Source organism: Vulpes vulpes, chromosome 13 (assembly GCF_048418805.1).
Source record: "Vulpes vulpes isolate BD-2025 chromosome 13, VulVul3, whole genome shotgun sequence".
NCBI lineage: Eukaryota > Metazoa > Chordata > Mammalia > Carnivora > Canidae > Vulpes > Vulpes vulpes.
In genome coordinates this window covers 48,311,403-48,339,299 of record NC_132792.1, presented here as the reverse complement: position 1 = coordinate 48,339,299, position 27,897 = coordinate 48,311,403, and the positions used below count along the sequence as shown (strand labels likewise).

At 34.8% G+C, this 27,897-nt stretch overlaps 1 protein-coding gene across 26 annotated transcripts in view; it reads left to right on the top strand.

Annotated features, from left to right (window-relative positions):
- Window positions 1-27,897, top strand: part of RALYL (RALY RNA binding protein like) — a 698,808-nt gene that overhangs the window by 276,437 nt on the left and 394,474 nt on the right. For 6 of the 26 annotated variants that reach the window (XM_072734397.1, XM_072734398.1, XM_072734399.1 and 3 more), the window contains one exon: window positions 11,042-11,132. The exons of the other annotated variants lie outside the window; for them this stretch is intronic. The gene's annotated coding sequence lies outside the window, so the exon portion shown is untranslated. The remainder of the gene's footprint in view (window positions 1-11,041; window positions 11,133-27,897) is intronic. 26 annotated transcript variants of the gene reach the window in all.

The following is a 27,897-nucleotide window of genomic DNA, read 5'->3' as shown; positions in this document are numbered from 1 at the left end:
TTAGGTTGGCATTTCTAGGTTGGATGCATGATATATAAAAGTACTAACTCTCTGGTCAAAGGAATTACAATACAGAGGGTTTTCAATTTGGCACCGAGGTTACTAAATAATACATGTTGATATATAAATCACTTTAAGAGGTCAGAAGTATTATACTAATAACAGACATTTGTTCAACAAATCTTTGAGTTATTATTGCCATGTGTCAGGGGTGAAATGGTGGATAAAAATAGATACCATCTCTGACTTCCTACATTTTATAGTCTGAGATCATGGGTAGTGGAGACATACAAGCATATGGAACAGTGCATATGGAAAATTGCCAGTAAAGGGAGGTACATGGAAGTAAAGGAGCCTGTGGTGGAGGATTTTGACCTGAATGGAGTGGTCAGAAGCTATGCTGATTAAAATGTGAAATGAATGTCATTCTATTTCATATGTCCAATTGATTAGGTACATTGCAAAAAAGTTAGCATTGAAAAAGTACATAATACTTTTATCAACCTGCCAAATAGTCAAAATGCTTTTCAAGCTTCCACTTCTGTGCACGATGCCATAACTCTTTTGTGGAAAATCTTGCTGTTTTTTTTTTTTCTGAAAAGATCAAAATCAAGAAAGTTGAAGTATTCTATTCTTTACGTTTTTAAAAATCTCCTCAAATTTCCATTCCTTCAGCTTTTTTATCATTCTCCCCTTGAGGTTAACAGAGAGGTTTACTTGATAATAATCTCTAAAGATTTTGAGCCAATGTCTTATTTCTCCTGATACCTGGAGGTTCTTGTCTCACATTTACTATCTTTTCCAAACCATATCTATCAATAACAGTGTCTTTATTCCCCTACTGCCGCATTTCACTCTAGTTATAAAGATATCCATGGAACCAGAGCGAACACATTTGCTGTCCTCTCCCAGGCTTCTGATGTGTTACTGATTTGGGGAAAATGTTGGAGTTATGCAGTGAGGTAGCAACTGCAGAAAGGAGTACAATTTTAGAAAGAAGTTTTAGTTCAGATTTGAACATTTTCAGTTTGAAAAGATCCAGTAGGCAACTGCCATAACTACACCTGGACTTCAGGTGTAAAGGCATCTGTAGCAAAACAAATTCTGCAGCATTAGATTCTTACGTAGTAATTAAAGCATGGTTTTGGAAGGTGAGGTGACTGAGAGAGATAATGCAGAATAAAAGGAGCCCAAGAACTCCTCTATGTTCCTTACAAGGGGTAAAACATTGTGATTAAAGGTTTGGGATCATACTATGCCACTTTCTTTGCTTTTGTCTGGTTCTCTTATCCCTTTGTAACGTACAAACTATACTCATGCTTTATTTTCTTGATGAAAAGCCCCAATTCTTTTTGTTCTTATTGCCTACATGATGGCCATATTTGTCATTTTAACTAACTCACACATGGCCTTCTATTCCTTTACATCGTTTATGTAGCTTAGTTTTTTTTTTTTTAGACCACATTTTAAGTGTTGGAAGACCATGTATCTCCTTTAGCATCTATCCCTGTGTCTTTCTCACCATAAGCACTTTTTCTTTATGTCTAAATTTAATAATGGGGATCTCTAGTTTCCTGGCATAATCACTTTATGCAATGACAAAAATACTAAGCAGTTTTTGAAAGTTGAATTTCAGTGAAAGAATTGGATTACAGCTTCACAGAAAGTGATTTTACATTTCATCTTGATTCTCAGAGCAAAGACCGTATTTCTTTCCAGTATAAGAATATCAGAATTGAAACTCCTTTTTTTCACAGATGAGGAATAATTCTGATTAATTTTTTATCATTTCCAGCTAAAATGTTTGTTAAACTTTTAACAAATTTCACAGATAAAACATTTCTTTTTTCCCCCCTATTTTGAGACTCCCTTCTCAATTTTTCAAGCACAAAGTCTTGGTGAACAATTGTCGGTTAAAGCCTTTGTCATACAGAATGTATATTAATGTTGTTGATTATAAATTTGATATAAAACCCAAGAGTTTTGTATATGTGGACTTCCTTAACAAAATCTACCTCTGTGTACACTCGGAACTAAGACTGTAGATGCATCTTTATTAAAGTGGTAAAAAGATTGTCCCCAATAGTGAAAATTTATTGCCAAATGGAGGAAAGGCAATGATGAATAAATTAAAAATACAAAGCAGTATAACATGTGCTCTGACAGAGAGGGAAGCAAGTGAGTGACATAGGAGAACAGAAAAGGAAATCTAATTGCATGTCTAAATGAAAATAAGTATAATATTAACTTTTCTATGATAATCACTTTCTGCACAAGCAAGAATGCTAAGAAGTCTTATCAATAGTGTCTACATGTCAGAATCATCTCTATTTTTGCTTTAAAAGTTGCAAATGCTAGGCCTTACCCTTAAGACAAATCAGAATTCTTGGGGATATAAACTGTTCCTCTGTAATTTTGAAAAACTCTAGATCTACTTTAATGAGTTCTCTAATTAAAGTGATCACATACCTGTTTGTTCAAGACAGTCTTGGGACTTTCTCATGTTCTCTCGCTCTCTCTCTCTCTGGCTCATTTTCTGCCCTGGGGCTCTCTCCTTCAGGTATTCTCTGCAGGCTGTTACCAAGGCCTCCCTTTGTCCCTTCAGATACTTCACGTAGGGCTCTGCACATCTCTCATAGATTCCATCTTAATCTTACACCCTTTGCAAATAATCCCTTATTAAACTCTCCCAAACTACCCCCAATTATGTATACCATCCTTTTTTCAAATATCTGGACTGTACATTATCATTCTATACCAGTTACATGATGACTGGATGCTTAAAATGAGTATCCTGTTTTGAACACAGACATCAATCCCTCATGCTTCCTCTGTTAGACACTGTAATCAGAGACAAGATAGCATAAACATTTATATATTAAAAGCAAAGTATGGGCCAATCGTTTTATTAACCACAATACAGGTACAAGTTTATTTTCCCAGAATGACTGGAAGCTGTGCTTAGGATTCATAGAGCCTGACATTCAAAAAATAAGGATTAGTTTCACTTTGGGAAATAATAAATGTAGATGTTTTCAAATCATCTTATTTAACATCTTTAAGATGGTCAGTCAGTTGACAGTTTTTGGTGTCTTTGTTCTGGAAACTAGTATATTGTTGGTATAATTAGTTATTCCTATATGATAAGTATATTGTTGGTATAATTAGTTATTCCTGTATGAGAGAAGATATGTAGCGCAGCATGAAGTCCACTTACTCTTTGTAGAATATTTGGTTACTGCTTGTACTGTTGCCCCCACCTCCCAAGTCTGATTTCTAGACATTAAAAACAAGGTTATTATAATCCTCAAGTATTCTCTGAATAACAATCTAGCTGTTTTCCATTTGAGCCAGTCTTTTCAGAATAGGTTATTGAATTTGCCACGGGTTTGAAAATATTAAGCACTTCAGATCATCAGGGCATCATTTAATGTCCAGCAGTTGTTATAGACAAAATTTGATTGAAGTTGGAACTTGCATCCTGAGATTTGGAATTCAAAGCTGATTTGAAAAATGAATACTCATGCATGATAACATTATGAACTAATCTTATTGAAAAGAGAGAAATACAAGGTGAGTACAAGAGTGTGCACATACTGGGAACCATTTTTGTTTCCAAAGGAATTGATATCAATTAATTCATAGATATTTCCTGAGCACCTATAATAGATCCTGCTTGCAATATTAACAGTGTTTTCTAATTTAATTGTCTAGCACATATGAACTAATAGATCAGTGGTGCTTAACTCTTGACCACTCGCATTTATTATTGTCAAATAAATAGGCTTTGATTATTAATTATATTTAAAGCTATATAAGCAATAACATTATTCTTAACTGTCCAAGAGATACCCATCTCATATATAGTTCAAATTTGGAACATTATGAATAGCTGAAAAAGATAAAAGAGAAAGATGCACTTTATATATATGTATGTAGCTTATGACTATGACTCATTGTCATTATCAAAAGGAAATTAAAATGGGTTAATGATCTTGAGTTTGACTGTACATTTGTGCTTATAATGATCTTGTCTCAGTGAGGGAAAAAATGCTTACTTTAAGATCTATCTTCAGGATTCCCTTAGGAAGACAACTGTCTTTGTTTAGGAATGCACCTTAACGATTGCCTTTGGCTTTGTAATTAAGGACTTGTGTGCACATCCTAAATTGGATGGAGGAAGAAAAACAACTTAAAAGCTTGTAGGAGAAATTACTCTGTAAAAAAATATACAGGGAATTTTAGAGGATGTAGGCAAATAAGTTAAGAGGGTATGGGGTAAAAAAAAGAGGGTATGGGGAGAAGAAAGTCAAGAAAAATAGTGATAGGCTGGGGGTTCAACACAGAAAGAGAGTGTTGGAGTTCTTACTGGTCTTAAAAGAGAAGCCATTTTCTGGAGACCCTACTAGAAGGCAGAAGGATCAGTAATAGAAATGACTTTTATATCCTTACAGATTGCTGAATCTGAGCAATAAAACACAACCAGGAAAGTGTGCCCAAGGTAGATTTAATAATCTTGGTTGTAATTAGTTTCCTCTGCAACTGATGGATGGCCTTATAAAGCAAGGAGGTAGTAAAATAAAAGTGGTCAGGGAAAAAGGTTTAAAGTAAGTTGAATATTTCCATATTCCCTTAATGTTTTTTACATTAGTGTAATGTTTTTGTTTTTATAGAGAGTGAGTGGGGGTGGGGAGCAGGAGAGAGAGAGAGAGAGAGAGAGAGAGAGAGAGAGAATCTCAAACATGCTCCATACCCAGTGCAGAGTCGAACTTGGACATCAGTCTCACAACCTTGAGATCACGAAGGTTCTGATTTCTTGTGCCGAAATCAAGAGTCAGATGCTTAACTGACTGAGCCACCCAGGCACCCCCATATTAGTATAATGTTTAATGTCATCTGGGTTTACAGATCTCTGAGCATATTTGCTACAGAATATGCACCAGCTATTACAAAGAGCAGCAATATGGAGTTCATTGTGCCAACAGCAAGCGCTGTAGTCTTGGCCAGAGCAAGGACAATTAGAACCTGAGAACAAACCATCTGTAAGAGATTATTTGTGCCATAAACATTCCATCACCTCTGAAAGTTTCTTCTTACCCTCCCTATTCATTACACTTCTCTCCAAACTCATTATATACATTAAATATGTACATATTTTTGTATCAATTATACTTCAATAGAGTGGTTTTAAAAAAGAAGGAAAGATGCTGTTGTAAATTGTGTTTTTCTATATCTCATTTTTCAATTGTTAATTAGATTACATAGAATTACACTGGTTTTTGTATGTTGACCTGCATCCTATAACACTACAAAATTGAAGTATTAGTTTTCTAGATTTTTTTGTAACATTCATAAGGATATTTTCCATAAACAATGATGTTGTCTCTGATTAATGACCATTTTACTTTTTGCTTTCCAATCTTTATGCCTCTTTTTTTTCCCCTTAGAGTATTGCACTGGCTAGAAATTCCAGTGTTGAAATAGACGTGATAATATAAGGCTTATTTATTTGGATGGTTTCTTTTCTCGTAAGGGAATGAGGATTGATATTTCACAACTATTAAACTGTAGGTTTTTCTTAGGTTCCCTTTATTAGATTCAGGATGTTCTCTTCTATTCCCACTCTTAATTTTATCATAAAGATATTTTCATCAAAGCTCACAGAAGTCCAAATTATAATAAGCCAAATGTGGAAACAATCCAACTATATGTCTACAAAAGAATGGATGGAAAGTGAATGGATAAAAATAGTGAATATTCATACTACAAAATCTTCAGCAATAAAAAAAGAAAGGCGGGGTGCATGGATGGTTCAGTCAGTTCAGTGTCTGACTTGATTTCAGCTCAGGTCATGATCCTGGGTCTGAGATCTCAGGATCTGAGGGTCCATGTTGGACATGGAGCCTGCTTAAAATTCTCTCTCTCTCCTTCTGCCCCACCCCCACCACTTTTATGTACTCTTTCCTAAAGGAAAAAAAAAGGAGGAAAGAAAGAAAGGAAATACTGGTACATGTACCAGCATGGATACATTTAATAGACTTTATGCAAAGCATAAGAATCTAGACAGCAAAGAGTTCATATTACATTCCATTTGTATGATGACCTAGAAATAATTCAAGAAATCTGAAGATAAAAAGATTGTCTGAAGAAATAACAAGTGTTGATGAGGCTGTGGGAAAAAAAAAAAAAAACTCTCTGAACTGTTGATGGGAACATAAATTGTATAAGGCCTATTGAGAACATGGAAGTTCCTCAATATTTAAAAAATATAAATGCTGTATGATCCAGTACTACTACTAGTAGTAGTAGTAGCCAAGCTACTAAAGCACCCTAAATATGCATTCACTGATGAATAGACAAAAAAGAAGTGATACATGTGCATGCATATTCCCTATATGGAGTAAACAAATATTTAATGTTGACTAAAGTATAGACCTAATAAAGATAAGAAGGACCAGAGTCTAGTCTTATTTCTTAAGATCTTGCCATTTGCAGCAACATGAATGGACCTAGAAGATATGCTAAGTGAAATAAGTCAGAAGAAGACAGATATCATATAATTTCATTTATATGTGGAATCTAAAACAAAGCAAATTAATAAACAGAAAGTAGAATCAGACCTATAAATCCATAGAACAAAATGATGACTGCCAGAGGGAAGGGGATTGAGAGATGGGCAAAACAGATGAAGGGAAGCTACAGGAGATACAATCTTTCAGTTTTGAAATCAGTAGATCATGGGAATAAAAGGCACAGTATAGAGAATATAATAAATGAGATTGTAAAAGTATGGTGGTGACAGTATTTATGATAGTTATAATTCTGGTGAGCAAAGCATAACATATAGAGAAGTTAAATAACTGTGTTGTAAACCTGAAAGTAATATCACATGCATGTCAGCTATATTCAACTTAAAAAAAAAAAATGTATACACTGAAAAAAAAAAAAAGGTCAGTGGAATTTGAGACTTGACAAGAAAATAAATAAATGAACTGGGTTTTTTGTTTTTCTTTAAATAAACTAAATAAAAAATTAAAGTCAGTGACCTCCATAAATGAATATAGATACATACCTGAGCATAATTTGGTTAATCTAGATTTCCAGTGATTTTGAAGTTAGGTTATTAATACATTTGCAAATTTTCAGGTTCCATTAAAAATATGCTTAATTTAATTTAAAGACAAATTTTAAGAACCTGAATTTGGCACTATGTTAGTTAAATTTATTAATACTTGAATTTGAAACTTATATATATATATATATATATATATACACACACACACACACAATTAGATATCCTTAGATAATTTCTAGTTTACTTATTAAAAAAATTCATAGTAAATACCTGAGCATTAGCCAAAATGGTGACTCTAGGACTTAAAATCTATGCCTAAATATATATTATTAACAAAATGAGTGCATTAAATAAAATTGTTGCTTGGATGTAAAGAGTCAGTGGTCCACTCTGATTTAAAGAGGCAGTGGTCTACTCAACGACTGCTTTGTTATTCCCTAAATGGAGTAAGCAAACATTTAATATTGGCTAAAGTATAGACACTAACAAAGGTAAGAAGGACCAGGATCTAGTCTTACTTGTTTTTTAAGATACACTTCATGGAAGAATCTTATACTTCACCATTGAGAATCCATATATTGGTCACAATCCAGTCTCTTGGAAGTTTCCATTGTTAAAAGGCAAAAGAATATTGTAGGGTGTTAGAAATGCCCTGCATCTTACTTGAACACTGTTGTATACATGTATGCAATTGTCAACCCTCAAAATATTGAATATTTATGTCCTAATTTTAATGTAGGTTAATAAGACCTAATTTAAAGGAAAAAAAAAACCTGAAATTTTAAAAAACAGAACTATGTTCTAATATTGCTCTAGAAACTTATATCCAAAACTTTTTAGGGGAAATTTGTAAAGTCACTCATTAGTGGATTTTCTTTAGTTCATATATGCTTATGCTTTTACTTTAGTACTTAAGCCCTGAAATTAACAAAATCACAAAGTTAAAAAAACAATAGATGAATTGAATCACTGAGAACAAAAGAATAACAACATCTTTACTATTCCATAGTAGATAACATTTTTGAAAAAAAAAAAATCCTGTGTAGCAAAATTATTTCTATCTTCAGTCCTATGGTCTGTAGTAAAAGCGCTTTGCTGGTGTGGTTATAATGACTATTGAGCACAACCAGTGTTACTCTGTGACTTTGTTGTATGCTCATTTATTATCAAAGAAGAGATTTGTTTTTTACTAGTAAATGATTGAACTTTTTTATCTGTACTCTTCAGCACCAAGTAGCCGCTCTTAAGTTCCATTCAAGTTTAGCAACCTTAAAAATCTCCATCAGCCTGTAATTGCTATACTCAAAGAGCTGAACACGTCATGAAAAGAGACCCACAGAACATAGACATTGTACAACAAAGAGCTGTGCATGTCAAGGAATATACTTTCAATAGTGTTTCACAGCACTTGCTTTTATTTTTAAAATTGCTGTAGAGAACTCTTGTGTCTGTTTCATCTTCATTTTTGTAAATATAAAATGATCTCCACTAAAGCACTCATGATGAAAAGAATTGCATTATAACTAAATAATTTGGTGTGCCATGGCATTTGTTTAATAGCATTTGCACTTTTATCAGAAATAATGACACCCTTGTAAGTCACTGATTCACTATTTATAAATAAAAGTCCTAAGCAGATTTTTCCCAGTGAACATAGCCCTTTAGATTTTGTGCTTAGATTGATATGATATTTAATATATTATTTTTTGTATTGTGTCTAAGCCTTCTTATGTAAAATGATGGTAGTTTTGTAATTCTTTACTGTACAGTATAGTTTTAAAAGATCTTGAGAAAACATAAACCAGAGAATTGAAATAAAATCAACATGAAATTTAGTATCCATAGAGATTGAGCATTTAAAATAAGGATAAAGGTATTTGTTCCAATTCCCAATTGCAGATTTCAGTGTTACCTCTAAATGTGATTTTATTTACCTTTAATTTATACCCTTCATGACATGGTATGTTGCTATGTTAATACTCTAAAAGGGTAGACCTTAAAATTTTTGCTCTGCGGATTAGAGATCAGATTTTGAAACACTGGCATTGGTATATCACTTTTTCCTTTCATCTTCTTCTTGGGATGTAGAGTATTAGTTGCCACTGCAGTGTAGATAGACCCTATGAAGTCACTCAAGACTCGGAGTGCTTGTGATCAGTCAGGCCATGATGCTATAACTGATTGATGACTTTCTTAGGATGCAAATTTTCTGAACACTTTGATGTCCCCTTAATAGTCCTCTGCTCTCTATTTAATAATAACACAAAATTTTTAAAAAGCGATTGCAAATCGCTTAAATAATGTTCCTTTGTCCTTAAGCTTAATTCTGCTTGTATGTAACCACACAAGGACATCATCAACTCGAGAGTGGGGAATGTAATAATTGATGAAAAAGGATGAGATGATTAATTGGGAGGGCAGTTATCACCTACGGAGAACAGAAGGATAGAAGCTATTATTTTTTTCAAAATTGTTAAGAGGAAAAACAGACAAGGTTGGAATTAAAGCCATTTCTGAACAAGAGCCTGCCATTTTTATATGCAGTGTCATTTTCCAAGGTAAAATATACAGTTTTACTGTGAAATATTTCATACATTCTTTTATTCATTCATTTAATGTGTTTTCTGTTTCTGTCTTAATGTATAGATTGCCTTTTGAATAGGCATTACTGAATTACATCAATTCAGAGATGTAAATAAAATAATTTTCCACCTTAATATTTCTTAAATTAAGATCTGTTCTTAAATTGGCACCTGCTGAATGCAGCTTCTTTCTTCTTCCAGAAAAACTTTCATTGAGTAGACAGGTTTTCTTGAAATAGCACCTTAGAAATCAAGAAGAAAGGGTCATCCAGTAAACTCATTCATTTAAGAAATACTATTGAGCGCCTACTCTGCCAGGAATAAGGAAGCTGTAACAAGGACAGACAAGGTTTCAATCTTCTTAGAGTTGTAGAAGGTAAAGTAAATTCTGTATATAAACAATTAAATAGAATACAATCGAGTAAATTACTACTGCAGCTTAATGCAGAGATATTTAAAATGCTATAGGATAACCGAAGAGGAAGTTAATAATTCTGGATGTGCTATTCAGAGGAGAAAGAACTCATCAAGTGGAAGGATACCAGGCAAGGGAAAGAACATAAGCCAAGGCAGGGAGGTGTGAAATGTCAGGGTGTGTACAGGGAATGATGAGTAGTCTAGTAGAACTGTTTCTCTTCAACATGAATAATGAACAGAGCACTTAAAAAGGAAAGAAATATCTTGCCAATCTGTAGGATTGACTCAAATTATATTTAAATTTTTATATACATGATATTTCTTTTATTCTGCAGCAATAAAAGTCCCAAACATGTTTATTCATTAGATGGGAACAAAATTATGAAACCAATTAAAACCTAATTATCAACAATAATTTAAAGTGATATGTGAGTGTTATTTTGGAGCATGGTGAGCCCCAACGAAGCAAATGAACTAGTTTTTTAACTAGTTTCATCAGTGATCTGTGAATTGGATAGGCCAGTCAATCTATCTTAAAATATGACAATGTTATAATTATGACTAACAATGGCTGGTGTTTGTGAGTGCATATTTTGAATACATACACACAAACACACACACAGACATACACTGCACCAACTTTTTTTCTGACAATGCCTTACTCTTGGCAAAATTCTTCAAGTAGCTTCATGAGAGACACAGAGAGGCAGAGAGATAGGAAGAGGGAGAAAGAAGCAGGCTCCCTGCAAGGAGCCCAATGTGGGACTCGATCCCAGCACCCTGGGACCATGACCTGAGCCAAAGGCAGATGCTCAACCACTGAGCCACCAGCTGCCCCCATCTTTGCTGATTTATTGTCTTGTCCTAACTTCCTAATGTTGGGGTGCTTAAGAGTTTCATCCTCATCTATATACTCTGTTGGTAATCTCATTTAGTCTGATGCATTTCATTTTTCTCTATACTCTAGGAACCATTGCATTTTTATATGCAATCCAGACTTCTCTCCCATACTCCAAACTCATATATTAAGCTACCCACTTGACATCACTACTTGAGTGGTGAGTAGACATTTCTTACTCAATGCATCCAAATCTGAATTTCTGATCTTTTTACCAGTGTTGTTCTTTTTATAGTCTATCATCTCAGTTAATGACAATCCAATTCTTACAAATTATTCAGGACAAAACTTTGGAGTTTTTCTCATTTTTCTTTCTCATCTCAGATCCCAAACCTCCCAGGATATTAAATGGGTTTAGCTTCAAAATGTATCCAGAATGGGGCACTGGGAGAGCTCAGTCTGTTAAGCGGCCAACTCTTGATTTCGGCTCAGATCATGATGTCAGAGTCCTGGGGTCCCACTGCTGGCTGTGAGCTCAGTGGGGATCTGCTATTCTCCCGCTTCTCCCCCCCTACAAATAAATAAATCTTTTAAAAAATGTATCCAAATAAATCCTGCTGTCACAGCTTTCTCTGTTTTACTCTTCCCAAGCCACCATTATGTACTGTCTGTATTTTTGCAGTAGCTTCCTATTCAGTCTCCATTCATCTGTGCTTATTCCCTGGTAAGCCATTACAAAGCATTCTCAAGAAAGCTTCCAGCGTGTTAATTTTATTATGTAAGTTATATCATGCCACTCCTCTAATTAAAAAAAAAAAAGGCTTCCTTTTTTTTCTGAATAAGAGTCAAAATTCTGACAGTGGCTTACAGGGCCCCACGTAATCTGTCCCCTAACTCTTCATGTTCCAGTGTATGCCAGTAGCGTACCTAGTATATTTGACACACAGAGTAGAGTATTAAGACTTCCCTCTTGACTGCTCAACAAAACATGCTTTATAATAATCATGAAATGAAACCAGTAATCATAATGGCCAAAAAAGAAACCAAAACAGTGACATTTTTCTATTGAACTTCTTGTGTGAAGTTCTTGTATATACATGTATATACATAGATTTATCAGGCCAGTATATATAAAGATTTTAAAAAATAAGATGTGTTCAGTACAAAAAAGCATTACTTCTAAATTGTGTTAATATATTAAAGAAAAGAAATGTGCCAACATTTTAGTTAAATCAATAATTAATAACATTCTGTTTTCTAGTTTTAACTTCTACAAATTTTCAATGACCATCCAAATTAATTTTCTTTATATATTCATGCTCAGTAGGCAATATAAATGTATTCCTTGGTCTACCTATGCTCATATTTGGTGAAAGAACAGTGTTACTAGTTTTGATTTCAAAAAGTTTCACATAAAACAGAAGATACACACAAAAAGAGAAGAAATTCTTAACATGAGACTAAATCTGAAACAGATGCATAAAAGTTTTCACAATAAACTCCAAAAAATTTACAAATGCATAAAAAGAACAAGGAGTTAATGGTTAATTGAATGACAGAGGTGAAGCAACTCCCATTTGGTTTATTTCTGTATCCATATCATTCTTCCTACTGTTTAAATGCAGGGATATGTAGTATCACAATGGTTAGAGATACAAACTGTGCCTAAAGTGGGTTCAAATGGTCTAAAACGTCACAAATGGAAATGAACTCTCTTGAAGACCTATGGGTGTCTCAGAGGCTGTTTAACAAAACTATTTAAATCAATGTAGAATACAATGGATTTTTTTTGTTTGTTTTTAAGGACAAATTATAAAACATGACTATTTGAAATGATAAAACATTAAAATTCAAAAATAACCAAAGCAGTTGTTTAGAACTTAAATGAAAATTTTTTTCAGGAAAGTTATTGTTCACTGGCACTTGTTGGAATGGTCTGCACCCTGGTATATTGCCCCCACTCTCTACCCTTAGTAGGCTCCTGGATTATGGTATAATAAGAAAACTGAGACAAGTACACTTCAGTGGAATTCTTTGGATACATTTACAGAAGTCAAGTTCAGCTTCATTGCACTTCTACTTTGGCTGAATCTTTGATTTATAATAACTACACTCTGTAACTGGTGGTTGGTTAATACGAAAAGATCTTTAAAGTGTGAAATTATTTCTCAGCCTTTTATGTAGGGCAGGGGTCAACAAACTATGGCTCACAGGTCAAATCTGGCCTGCCACCAGTTTTTGTAGATAAAGTTTTATTGGAACACAGCCATGCTAATTTATTTGCATATTATCCAGGGCTGCTTTTAACCTTTGGTGGCATAATTGAATCGTTGAAACAAATATCAAATGGCCCACAAAGCCTGAAATTTAGACTATCTGTGCCTTTACAGGAGAAGTTTGCAAACATCTTCTGTATTACATTTGTGTACAATAATTGGGTGTTAAACTTTATAATGAATAATTTATTTATTGAACTGTGTTAATGAGAAACAAAAGCAAATAAAATTGATCTGCTTTGGCTAAGATGTTTGCAGCAAGCAATTTACTATCAGAGGAAAGCATGATTGAATCAAGAGTGTTTTTTAACATGACTGTGAAGTCAGCAGAGAAAGGATGTTTATATCCATGGGGTGAGATTATGAAACATTAACTCTGCGTTTGCATTAATATTGGAAACAAAACAGCATTTATAGAGAAAGAATGATTGAAGTGTTAGCATCTGTGCAAGGTAGAGTAACGGGAAATAATTTATCATGAGATGATTTATAACTTCACTTTACAGAGACAGTTATTTTCATGGTACAAATACTTCATATCTGGAAATGATTGTAACAAATGTGATTTTTTTTCCTTTAGCATAAGTTGTATGACCTGCTTCACAAAGTTCAGTGCTACAAATGTGGTTGAATATTGTACTTGTCCAATTAATTGCATGAGTTATCACCTATACGCTTCAGCAGAAAGCTTAATACCAACGTTTTGAGGTTTCCTTAACATCCAGGATCGCTGTGGGTTTGAGGCTTTTTCAGTGCTGGGTAGTCGGAAACCCAGTACCCAAGAGGTGCCCATTTTCAAATGCCCTGGTTCCTTGTTGTTGTCCTTGTTCCTGAATATAAAGCTTCAGTCTCCTCTGGGTCCTGGGAAAGCTTCTGAGCCTTGCCCTCATTCTTCCCAGGAGGCTTCTTGGACTCTTTAAGTTGAGGTATTTCCTCCATTAGACTCATTTCTCATTACTGAAGAACAATTGGTTGCGGCAGCTTTGGTCAGAGTGTGGAAGGTCGATTTATTCCCTGCTCCCTTGGTCTCAGAAGGATGATTACTTGCCATACATTTGCATGACGGAGAGGGTCATTTGGTGGACTCCTATAAAGGAGATCATTTCCAAGGTCATCCCGCACCTACCTTGGCAATAAGTGGGCTACAGCTTCTTGTTTCCAAAATAGTATTTAACATCCGCAGCACAGGTATTACCTGGAAAAATTCCTAGGCCAAGCGACTTTGAGTTGGTGTTGTCCTGCTTCTTCTAGACACTGAGGGTTGGCACTGTCTAGTAAGAACACACAGTAAATGAGAAGAGACAAAACGGTTAAGACATTTGACCGTGGGAAGAAGGAGCAAAGGAAATCGGGGGCTAGAAGAGGATTTGGAATGAGAATGCATATTTCTTGTGTAAAAGAAATGGGTATCTTAAAGAGTATCTTTTAGGAAGAAAAATGTGAGCATAATTTAAGATGAGGATAAAGTTTAAGAATGTTGATAGATGGTGGAGGGAGCAAGAGTTTCTAGAGTGTAGTTAGTAGAGTCCTGGAGGGATCATTCAAAACGGCTTAAATTTACGTTCAAATACATTTCTAATGTTCCTTCATATTTTTAGAGATCTTCAGGTACAGGAAGGATTTCATTTAACTCATGGTATTTTGGTAAATAGAACTGAAGACCCCTGGGAGGAGTCATGAGGAATCAAAAGTTGGGAGAACTTTTTTCTCCCTCCAAAATAAGAATAGTTTGTATCATTTCCCTTGATATTATATAACTAATGCATGATAATAACTTTAAGACATGAAGGACAGTATAGGTAAGAAAAATTTAAAACTCTGAAGTTTTATATTCAGATAAAAAATATTTATATATTCAATATAAAAAGTCTTTTTGCTAACTCTCTTCCGTACCGCTTTCTCTCTAAATATCCCCATACATATGGGTGAGGTAAATGGGATCATATCATATGTGGGATTTTCATCAGCATAATTTTAAAAATAGCCTTAAAACGTGGCTCACTTTTTTTTTTACTTATTTCATTGCACTTTATAACTTTATCTGTCTGCAGTCCAGATAACCACTATTAATGATATATGTCTGTCTGTGACTTAGAATCATTTTAGTATTCTCACTTCCATATTCATGTTCCCATTTCCTGGGATATAATGAAGGAAATCTTACACTATATGATTATTTCCTTGTAAGTAACTTTGTTTACTTTTGTCTAGATATCACAGCACTTTCTCTGGACCTTTACCAGAATATGTGTAATGTCCTTTTGGGAAAAAAACAAATCTGTTTGTGATGCAAAAATAAATATTTCTTTAAACTTGGAAATTTTTTATTATTATCTTGGATTTCTTCTTCTGGGTGTGTGTTCATGTTTTTCCTTCTCATGTGTCTTGTATTCACATTTTCTGTCTCCTAGATTTTTCATAACCTTCTCATTATTCTATTTCCCCTAGTTATTTTTACCTTTTTGCATGTTTGCTGTGTTTTGAGATATATCTTGCACTCAGGAATGAACAACATGTTGTCTTTTAGTTCCTGAAGTTCTCAAGTCTTTATGCTAGATTTTTTATTTAGGGGGCTCTTCCTTCTGTCTTTCCTTCCTTCCATGCACAAAAAGAAATGGTGTAAACTTAAGTGCATATAATTAGGTGAAAGAAGCCAATCTACAAAGGCTACATACTGTAGGTCGGAATCCAACCATATGATGTTCTGGAAAAGGCAGAACTATGAAGATAGTTGTTTGTTTGCTTTTTCTTCCTCCCTCACTTCCTCTTTTTCCTTCCTCCCTCCTTCCCTTCCAGTTTTCTTTCCTTTCTTTTATTCCCTGTTTGAGAAAGCTGTTATTCTTCTCCTTTACCATTGTTGCTTTATTAGGAGCCATTTAGTCTAGGACTCTTTTCCCCTTTCCCTAATTCTAACGTCTCAGGCACTTTGTTATTCTCTTGTATCTACTCATGTCTCTGATGAAGCTGGCAGCAGGTTAAGTTGGTGAGAAGTCTCGAGAGGAAACAAACCAACACATAGAAAGAGGATCAACACTGTCTTCTGCTGCTTGGTAACGTACCGACTCATCGGTTCTTTGACCCCAATTGAGCAGCCTGTAAGCTTTCAGGTCTTTTTGGTCTCAGAGTTTAGACAAATTTCATGCTCAGGAATAGGACAGAACTCAACCTATTTGGGAAGTTTTCAGAGCAGTTCTCACCAAGCCAAGGACACTTAGTAGGTGCTCCGTTCAGGGAGAGGGTTGCCAGGTTTGGTCATGCAGGCTGTGCATGGCTCCACTGCAAGGGCCACCATGTGCATAGATTTTGATGACACTGGTGTTTGTAATGCTACCATCCTGTCTTGTGGGACAGGAAGACTTGAACCTTCATCCCAGGCTACTCTGCCATGGTCCTCATTGTTCCTGTGTGGTCCACGGGGCAACAGAGTCACTCTCCCTGCACATGGCAGAGGGGAGACCCTCCACGCACAGAGCCTGCCCATCTGTTAGTCTTGTATTACGTCTCAAAGGAGAGTTGCTAGATTCCGTGAGTAAGAAGGGGGCCTCTGAAAAGAGGCACTAACATTTTCTCAGGGTCACTACTCATTTTAACAAGAACCAAAGGGGAAGAGCTCCAGGAAAAAAAAAACTTTCTACTATCTAGGGGTACTCTTTTTAATTACTTTTGACATCTTATTAAATATGTAGTTACCTATGATCAGAATTAGTCTATAGATTTTTTTTAAAGATAATTTTTTTTAGAGTGGCTTTAGGTTTGCAACGGAATTGAGAGGAAGGTCCACGTTTCACAATTTTCATATCCCCTCTGCCCCTGAACATGCATAATCATTCCTATTATTAATGTCTTCTACCAATGTGCTACATTTGTTACTATTAATGAGCCACACTGATGCATTTATAATTATCCAAGTCCACAGTTTACATGGTGGTTCTCTCCTGATGTACATTCTGTGGGTTTGGACAAATATATAACATCCATCATTATGGTATCATACAGAGTATTTTCACTGCCCTAAAAATTCTCCATGCTCTGCTTATTCACTACCCTCTCAACCCCTAGCAACCACTGATGTTTTTACTGTCTCTAGTGTTTTGCTATTTTCAGAATGTCATATGGGTGGAATCATACACTATGTGACCTTTTCAGATGACTTCTCTCACTTAGTAATACCATTTAAGGTTCCTGCATGTCTTTTCATAACTTGATAGCTCAGTTCTTTTTAGCATTGAATAATATTCTGTTACCTGGATATACCACAGTTTATGATGCACTGGTTTGCTAGGCCATCTTGGCTGCTTCCAAGTTTGGCAAGAGTGAATAAAACTGCTATAAATATTCTATGTGCAGATTTTTATGTGGACCTCAAATTTCAACTCCTTTGAGTAAATACCAAGGAACATGATAGCTAGATGGTATGATAAGAGTATGTTGATTTTCTTTTTTTTTAAGATTTTATTTATTTATTCATGAGAGACACAGAGAGAAAGAGAGAGGCAGAGACACAGGCAGAGGGAGAAGCAGGCTCCATGCAGGGAGCCCGATGTGGGACTCGATCCTGGGACTCCAGGATCACGCCCTGGGCCGAAGGCAGCGCTAAACCGCTGGGCCACCCGGGGATCCCCGGTATGTTGATTTTCGAGAGAAACCACCAGTGTTCCAAAGTGGCTGTAACCATTTTGCATGAATGAAGAATTCCTACTGCTGCATACCCTCACCAGCATTTGGTGTTGTTAGTGTTCTGGATTTTGGCCATTCTAATTGGTGTGTAGTCTTAGATTTTTGATGATAATCTCCTATAGGTACCATAGAATCAATTCCTCAGTTAAGAAGCAAGTAGTCCAAGAGTACTTATGGATTGCTTTTCTGTTCTGTGTTTCTATTTAAGCATTAAATTCAATCCTTTATATTTACTTCCCAGATCCTTTTCCTTTTACTATTGTTGTAAAATTACGAAAGAAATCTTACTTTTTTTAAAAAAAAGATTGTATTTATTTGAGAGAGAGAGAGAAAGAGAGAGAAAAGCATGAGTAGGGAGTAGAGGCAGAGGGAGAATGAGAAGCAGACTCCCTGCTGAGGAGGGAGCCTGATGTGGGGCTCAATCCCAGGACCCTGAGATCATGACCTGAGCCGAAGGCAGATGCTTAACCAGCCCAGCCACCCAGGCACCCGCCAAATAATCTTACTTGTACAGGCAAAATTTTTCATACAAATAAGGCTTTCTGGAAGTCACACAAAATTATTATAGAAAAGTATTTAACTCAGAATTATAAAACATCCAATTTTTTTAGAACTCTAACATTATTACTTGACAAAAACAAAGAATTTAAGAGAAGGCAAGATTCAAGTATACTGTAGTGAGGCTTTTATTCTCTTGTACCTTACTTTTTAAATTGCAGAGAACACAGACTCATGGTTGAAAAAAAATAAAAATAAATGATACATAATGAAATGTAACTTTCCTTTCTAACCCAGAACAATAATCCCTGCCCTTAGAAGCAACCACTCTTAAGAAATTTATCATATAATTCAATTGTATTCTAAAGCAGAGCTTTTAAGAGACTTGATTACAAAATATTTTTGCAAATATTTATATACTGTATTATATCCATGCTCCAAAAGCAAACAAAAACCTCAGTAAATCCTCCTTGCTCTCTGAATTACATTCAGACTCCTTTTGCACAGTCTGACCTTAATTTATCTTTTCAGCAGATCTCCAAAGTACTTCTTTATATGGATGTATTGTACACATCAAACTGAATATTCTATGAAGCTGTTCATGTTTTTTTAATCTATTGAAATCCCTTCTCTTTAACTCAGCATTCAAATGCCTCAAGCTCCATAAACTATCCTGGATACCATAAGGAGATTGTGTTTTCCCCTTCTATGAATACTTATAATACAAATAGTATTTATATATTTTATAAATGAATGAATACATCTTTAACAAGGCATTACATATAATAGTTTCTTGTGTTATCCTCATATTTATGGTTATATTTGCCCTTTAATAGATTGTAAAACTCTCAGAGGGGTCCCCTTATTATATAACTTCAGCTCCTACTTAGAGCAAACACAACACACATTAATCTTTGACATACACAATAAAGACTAAGATTTTCACTTCAGGTTTTCCTTGAGGAACAAATTTCCCCCTAAAAACTGACCAGCGAAGGAGCAAATGGTACCTGCTTTATATGCCTTTATTAGAAGCTCCTAAAGTGGAAAAAAAAAAAGAAGCTCCTAAAGTGGTACATAGTTTCTGCCTCTTTCCGGGAAAACTGGAACAGTGTTGGAGAGATACAATATATTGTGAGACATCAATTTGAAAAGTGTCATTTTGATTTTGTGATGGTTTATTTAAAAAACTGTTGATTTTTTTAAAGTTTGTTTTTAGTACTCACTGCTTTTTACGTTTCAAAAATATTCATCAAAAGATGGCATTTTAAAGAAACATACCTTGAAATAAAAATAGGCAATTTCATAATTTTCTGTATTTATCTGGCATATGGAAGTTTTTTTAGGAACAGGTAGCTAATTTATTCATGTAAGGCATATGGTCTTTGGAAATTGTTTTAACTCCCTCACTGACCTTTCATTTTCACTTACCGCCACTCTGAAAACTTGAGGTAGTTATCTATGTTTGTCTTAATTTTTACAATCCTAAAATTAAGCAGAGTTTTGTGTTTGTTTTTTTTTAACCTTTGTGTCTCTTTTACCAATATGAGTAGAGGCAAATGCATAAGGCATCCCTTCAGACGAAGCAGGGAGAATGAGGAAACTACTAGTTAGCAGTTACTAGTTAGTATTTGGTATTTTGTATTTGAAAATAATAGACTTTGGAGATAGACTACTTCACTGCTCACTAACTATATGCTTTTTAAAAAGTCATGGACCTTTCTGAGTCTTCATCTGTTTATTTCTAAAATATTTTATATAGTTTGGTGAGATTTAAGATACTTAAAGATACACAGTGAAAGCACTATGTCTGACACATGTAGTATTATTATCTGCATTTTCTACTAGAAAAGTTTCTCTTTGTGGTAAAATAAAGGATTTCAGTTAGTGAAACTATTAATCACAAAGCAAAAACCAACAAAAGCTATACCGAATTCATTATTCTTTTGATTTTGTTATTTTGGGTTTAACCGTGGTATTCATTTCCTTTGGGTTGTTCAGACTCCAGTCTCTTTTCCATGCAAACAAGCAAGGTTTGAAAAGGACTGGTTATATATGGCATATCAGATATAGTCATGGGGTGACTCAGCGGTTGGCTGAGCGGTTTAGTGCTGCCTTTGGTCCAGGGCGTGATCCTGGAGACCTGGGATCAAGTCCCACGTCGGGTTCCCAGCATGGAGCCTGCTTCTCCCTCTGCCTGGGAGATTAAAAATATTAAATATAATACACACACACACACACACACACACAGTCATGGCCCAATGTTATTAGTACTATCACCAGGTATTCAGTTTCGGTTTGGATGACTACATTTGGAATGTTGTACATTCCCTCAAAAGGAAATTTGACAAGATGGGTGGGATCTTGTCCATTTCAGTTTTGTTTAGATGCTTCTGTAGTAATCTACTCATAACCATGGCTTTGTTGGCATAATTCTCTAACCAAGCAAATGAAGCTACTAAGCATATACTTCAATCATTTGAAAACATAAGAGAATTTTCAGAATGAGCCTCTTAATAAAGCAAAATTAGATTACCTGTATCTATGAAAAATTGTGATTATATTCTTATGTATAAATATCTATGAACATATATCTGAATACCTATACATATACATATATTTAAATATCTATACATATATCCCTCTAACCCTGGCTTAGATTTTCCAAGAACATTTCAAACCTCATTCAGTTGAATCCATGGTAATATGATTACAGTTTTACCTTCAACCTTCTCATTCTTTTTTGGCATTTATTATAAGTAATCAGTGTAGTGTTAGGAGAGTTTGAATATTTTTCTATGGCCCCTAAATCCCCAAAAATAGAAATCTTCTTCTTGTTTCCACTGGAGTTCCAAAAGAAGATAAACGCTTGAAGGATAAATGGTAAGAATCCAAGTATGCCCTCGTAATAGCTGCTTGAGTGCTCAATATTCTAATTCAAACTCTGAAAAACCTGGACCATGGTTACCACTTATGCTCAGGGTCTGAGATGCAGTCTCTTGCCATCCATTAAAACTTCCATTCACATCTTGAGATCCTACCTTTGGGTAGTAAGTAGAGAACTAATAAGTACTACCACATGATATAGAAATTTACCTCAGTGGTAACCACTCTCAAACATGCACATAAAGGCAGAACAAGAGAGAGGGAACCTACAAGGCCCTTTGTAAGTCCTACACCAACTTACTCAGATCCGTAAAAGAGGGAGCTAAGTATGGGCTTATACCTTTCACAACATAGTGACTATACCTACTTATAGCTGTGGTTTATTAGATGACTCAAAATCTGTTCACTGGTTTAACTACTCTTTCTTGATTTGCACATATGTGTAGGGTGGAAAGAGTGGGGTTTGGATAAGGAAGTTAACTTTCTACCCTTTCAAAATATACCAAAGTATTCAGATTATGTTCGGGGGAAAACATTATATATATTATTGTTTTCTTTCCTTTATATCATGTACATAATATTAGAAGAGCTAATGAATGATATTTAGGTTTGCTTATATTTGGAGTAGTAAAGAAATTGTCTTTCCTCTTTGCTAGAAGTCAACATAACTCAGTGATATTGAATAAATACCATTCATGTGATTATCATATGACCTCTAGAAGCTAGTATTATACCTAGATTTGTAAGTTAGAAATTGATAGGGACACCTGGGTGACTCAGTGGTTGAGCGTCTGCCTGTGGCTCAGGTCATGATCTTGGGGTCCTGGGATCGAGTCCCACATTGGGTGCCCCGCGGGGACCCTGCTTCCCCTTCTACCTATGTCTCTGCCTCTCTCTCTGTGTCCCTCATGAATGAATGAATAAATAAATAAATAAATAAATAAATAAATGGGGGGGGAGAAATTTATAAAAGAGTTTCATGCTCCAAATGAATAAGCTGTCTTGATTTGGTGTGTTGTAGAGTGAGTATCACAACCCTGGGATATTATTTCCATTATATGATCAGCTCTTCAAAATTCTAACTACTTTATTGGGCAATATCAAGTCCTTCTTTTCATATTCAATGTCATTTTCTGTGATTGAATTGAATAATAACCATTATTCATAATTCCATTAATTACCTTCTTTGACTAAAAAAGCCTCATTGCAGCTGCTAATGGATCTCCTTTCAGGGCTTGTTAACATGGCACCTCAAATGAAGCACTCAAGATGCACATCTAACCTTCCTAGTAGTGACTATGCCCATTAATAATACTTTTAACCTCTGGTGGGGAAAGTAGGAGATGCTGGAATTGATATATGTTTTAAGTTTAATCATCAAAGCTTCATAGAGCTCTATAAATTTTGTTCTTACTCATATCCAATTAGAACTGCCTTTTTTCAGTCTATTCTTTTAAAAGGAATAGGGTAATGATGACATACTTTTCAACTGTTACATATTATGAAAGATATGAAAGCAAATCATGGTCACAATACTCAGAGCTGAAATATTATATTTCCTGAGGGGTAAGACAAACTATACAATCCCAAAAGAACAAGTTCAAAAAATATCCAGCATGTTAATTATATTCATAGCTTTTTTTTTCTTTTCCCTATGATTAGTGAACTCCTACTTTTTCAGGGAATAAAAGATATTTTACTGATGTTTTCCTCTTTTTATGCTACTTTATCAATGCATGCTTCATTAGGCAAAACTTAAGCATTTACTGTGAGAACAATCTTGTGAATAAAAGGTAGAAATACAATATGGAGAATATGCAAAGAAAAAGGTAGAAATACAATATGGAGAATATGCAAAGAATCTTTTTTTTCTTTATGGAATGTAATTAAATCCGCTGAAAAAGAGTGAAGACTTTAAAAGACAATTGAGTGTCAGTACAATATTGTGTGCAGACCCCAAATTTGGTGCAGACCTGGATTTGAACTTCATTTCTGCCAAAAGCTACCTAGGATCTACCTTAAGTAACTTACCTTATCTCTGAGTCTCAGTGTCCTGATACACTTAAAAGGGTGTATTAATCCCAGCCTTATACACTGTTAGTAGAATTGACTGTGATAATTATGTAATGATGTTAAGAGCATTTTGTGATCCCTGACATATAAAATGCCTGTCCATAAAGGACAGCTGACATCTTGGCACACAGTAGGTGCTCAATAAAGACTGGCTTAATGATAGACTATAATATCTTTTCTAGGAAACCAAGATAGAGAATAAATTTTCAGTTCGCCTTCTCACATTGTGAATGGCATATGTAGGGAAAAAATATCCAGAAGACTTGTTTCTTGCTCGGTGCTTTCCATTGCAGCAGTCTTATACATTGGGCACACCTGTAAACTTGAGGAAGTTTTCAGGACACCATTACTCATCTTCATTAGTTTCATACTGCCTTGTAATAGAAAGGACTCTGTAATAACCTCTGAGATCAGCTTTCCTAAGTCGATCTTACGTTGTGGTGGAGGGGCTTAAAGAATATTTTTTACTCTCTTCTTCAAACGAGGTGTTCTTCTTTGTTATCAGTAAAATATTGTTTTTTTTTAAAAAAAAAGAGGAAAACTTAAATTAGTGAATTGTGAAGCTTATTAGCAAATCTTAAGGAAACAAATTGATCACCACAATCAAGCTAAGTATTGCTATTTAACATCTTACAGTTCTGGAACTAGAAAAATTCTTTTTGGTATCGATGTCCTGGTATAAATGGGAATATTCAAAATTAATGTGGTATTAATAATGATAATTTGGTACTTTTTGACCAACACTCCACATTTCCGCCTCCATTCAGCCTCTAAACAGCCACCATTTTACTCTCGGCTTCGAGGAGTTTGATGATTTAAGATTATAAATATAAGTGAGATCATTTCACGATGTATACATATATCAAAATATAAATATATACAATTTTTGTCAGTTATACTTCAGTAAAACTGGCTAAAATGGGAGCTATTGAATATCATTAATAAGATCTGAGAATTATTTTTATGTAAATTTTATTTACACTCATTACTACCTTTTAACCAGTTAAGCAGTTTCCTATCTAAGGCATTGAACACAGCAAGTGGAGACCTGTTGTGGTTATGCCTCTGCAGTGTGATTTAGGGAGCTCTCAGGCAAGGCAAAGCCAGTCAAGAAGAAATCATGGTGATTCTTTGCATTTTCAAGGAAAAGGTCTAACCTCGGACTTAGAGGTCATAAAACCTATTCCCATTTCTTGAGTAATGACGTATCCCCTTGATTTGAGAGTTTATAAATAAGATGATTTTTAAATTCCTCTACATCCGGGATGATCTGAAACAGTATAAACTTATTGCCATGTATTTTATACTTAAAACAACTCTCTATAAAACTGAAACATTAAAAAATAATAATAAAAAAAATAAAACTGAAACATTGGGACGCCTGGGTGGCTCAGTGTTTGAGTGTCTGCCTTTGGCCCAGGGCATGATCCTGGGGTCTTGGGGTAGAGTCCCACACTGGGCTTCCTTCAGGGAGCCTGCTTCTCCCTCTGCCTGGGTTTCTGCCTGTCTCTTTGTGTCTCTCATTAGTCCTTCAAATATGACAAACCAGAACACTCCAGAATATATGGAAAAGATAAAACAGCGTTTATTTGAAAATTTACGCATGTTACCTCATGCACCTGGCGTCCAGATGCAAGCAATCCCAGAAGACACTGTTCATGAAGACAGCGGAGATGAAGATGGAGAAGATCCAGACAAGAGAATTTCTATTCGAGCATCAGACAAACAGATAGCTTGTGATGAAGAATTCTCAGATTTGGAGGATGAAGGAGAAGGAGGACGTAGAAATGTGGCCGATCATAAGAAAGGAGCAAAGAAAGCTAGAATTGAAGAAGACAAGAAGGAAACAGAGGACAAAAAAGCAGATGTTAAGGAAGAAGATAAATCCAAGGACAGTAGTGGTGAAAAAACAGATACCAAAGGAGCCAAATCAGAACAGCTCAGCAACCCTTGAATTTGATTGAATGTCTCACCAAGTTCAGAAACCATAAACGAGTGAGAAAATATTGGGAAGAAAAATTTTTTCTTTTTGAAGACTTCCGGCTTCATTTTATACTACTTTGGCATGGACTGTATTTATTTTCAAAATGGCTTTGTTTTTGTTTTTCTTGGCAAGTTTTATTGTGAGTTTTCTAATTATGAAGCAAAATTTCTTTTCTCCACCATGCTTTATGTGATAGTATTTAAAATTGATGTGAGTTATTATGTCAAAAACTGATCTATTAAAGAAGTAATTGGCCTTTCTGAGCTGATTTTTCCATCTTTTGTAATTATCTTTATTAAAAAATTGTACTTGGAAAAAAAAAAGAATAAATCTTAAAAAAATAATAAAAAAGATAAAACCGAAACATGACAGGACGCCTGAGTGGCTCAGCAATTGAACGTCTGCCTTCAGCTCAGGGCATGATCCCGATCCAGGGAATGAGTCCTGCATCAGGCTCCCTGCAAGCTCTCTCATGAATAAATAAAATAAAATAAACTCTTAAAAAAAAGTGAAACATTATTTAAAAAACCTAGTTTTCAAAATATTGCAAATGGTTGCTTTTCAGTCTTTTAGAACTGCAGTATTTATTTTGCAACCTTTTTTCTGGCCGTTTAGTTCATGACATCTGGTAAACTTTGCTGATAATCAAGGCTGAATAACTTATAACATCTACAATCAGTATGTAATCAAATCTGATGAAAAAACATTTACACATGCTTATTTCATTCCTCTATATATAGATATAGATAAAATTTTTAAATGAACTATTTTATTTTTTTAATTTATTTTAAAGATTTTATTTATTTATTCATGAGACATAGAGAGGCAGAGACACAGGCAGAGGGAGTAGCAGGCTCCATGTAGGGAGCCCAACGTGGGACTTGATCCCAGGACCCCAGGGTCATGCTTGAGCCAAAGGCAGATGCTCAACCACTGAGCCACCCAGGTGTCCCTAAATGAACTATTTTAAAATGTTGCTATTTAACATCTTATCCTATTGTTCTGGAACTAGGAAAGTTCTTTTTGGTATCGATGTCCTAGTATAAATGGGAATATTCAAAACTAATGTGGTATTAATGAAGACAATTAAATCCAGGTCTTTGTGTCATATTGTTTGTCCTCTCCTTGAATCTAATCATGATTAGGGGGGTTACTATGGATGTTTGTAGAAAAATCTGCATTCTGTGGAGTCACTTCTAAATAGTTGGCATCCAAAATGTTACTAAATGAAAATTAATTGCTTTTCATAAAAAAGGGACATTTTACAACATTGTGTAATCATATTAAAACAATGACTGGCCTCACTAATGGAAATTAAATGTGATCCTGTGTTCTGGCAGTGTGGCCTGGGAACTAGGTTTGCATGTAAAAGTGCAATTTCCATCCCCTGAGCAGATTTTGATTTTCAAAATAATTAGTTCTGTCAAATAATTAATTTTGTTGACAGGACTAAGTTGAGAATATACAACCTCTCTTACATATATTATAATTATTTGGAATGACAAGATGATATCAAACAATAATCTTCAATTCTGGATGTCAAACTTGATCAGATCATTTCTTTTAGTGCTTCTGAGATTCATGTTCATAACCTTGAATGGAACACATAATTAATTGTCTATAATGCTGTTTCTATATGGATATTTATTGTAGTCATTGAATCTTTGTGTTTGTGTGTAAGGAAGTGATTTTATAAAAACATGCAGTTTCCCAGGAGATAACTTTTATTAAGCTTATATTCAAATTTTAATAAAATCTTTTCTTTTTTTAATGTATTATTTTCTAAAGCTCTTTAAAATGGTACAGTTGTGGGGTGCCTCAGTGGCTCAGTCGGCTACGCATCTGCCTTTGGCTCAGATCATGATCCCAGGGTCCTGGGATAGAACCCAGCATCACGCCCCTCTGCTCAGCAAGGAATCTGCTTCTCTCTCTCTCTCTCTCCCCCTGCCGCTCCCTCTGCTTATGCTCTCCCTCTCTCTCTCTCTCTCTGAAATAAATAAAATCTTTTTTTTAATGGTACAGTTATGTAAATTGTGCTTCTTTTGCTTTCCAAAGTTAGATAACATTGTAAAAATACGTACTACTTACCCTTCAAATGTCATTACACATCCAATTTAACTTTGTGCATAGATGATTTGGAACGCTAGAAATAATGAGTCATGTCAGTATGTACTCACAAATGAACACAATTTATTTATTAGCCTACATAGTTCTATATAAAACTGTGAAACTTTGGTGATGTTCCAATTAAAGTCATCAAGTACTTCCTATTTAAGATTATTTTGTAAGTCTCTGGTCTAGGAAATAAGACATAAACATAATACACTTCACAATGATCATTTCCTGCAGACTACATGAAAACCAGAACATAGAAATTGAAAAACCACTAGAATAACAATGAGGGTACAAGACTGTTCAATTATATTGATGTCTTAATCTATGTTAATTTTTATTTTTAAATTTTTTCTTCAAGGTATTATTTAAATTCCAGTTAGTTAATATACAATGTAAATTAGTTTCAGGTGTAAAATTTAATGTTTCATCACTTACATGGAGCAACCAGTGCTCATTTCAGGTGCTCTCCTTAACAC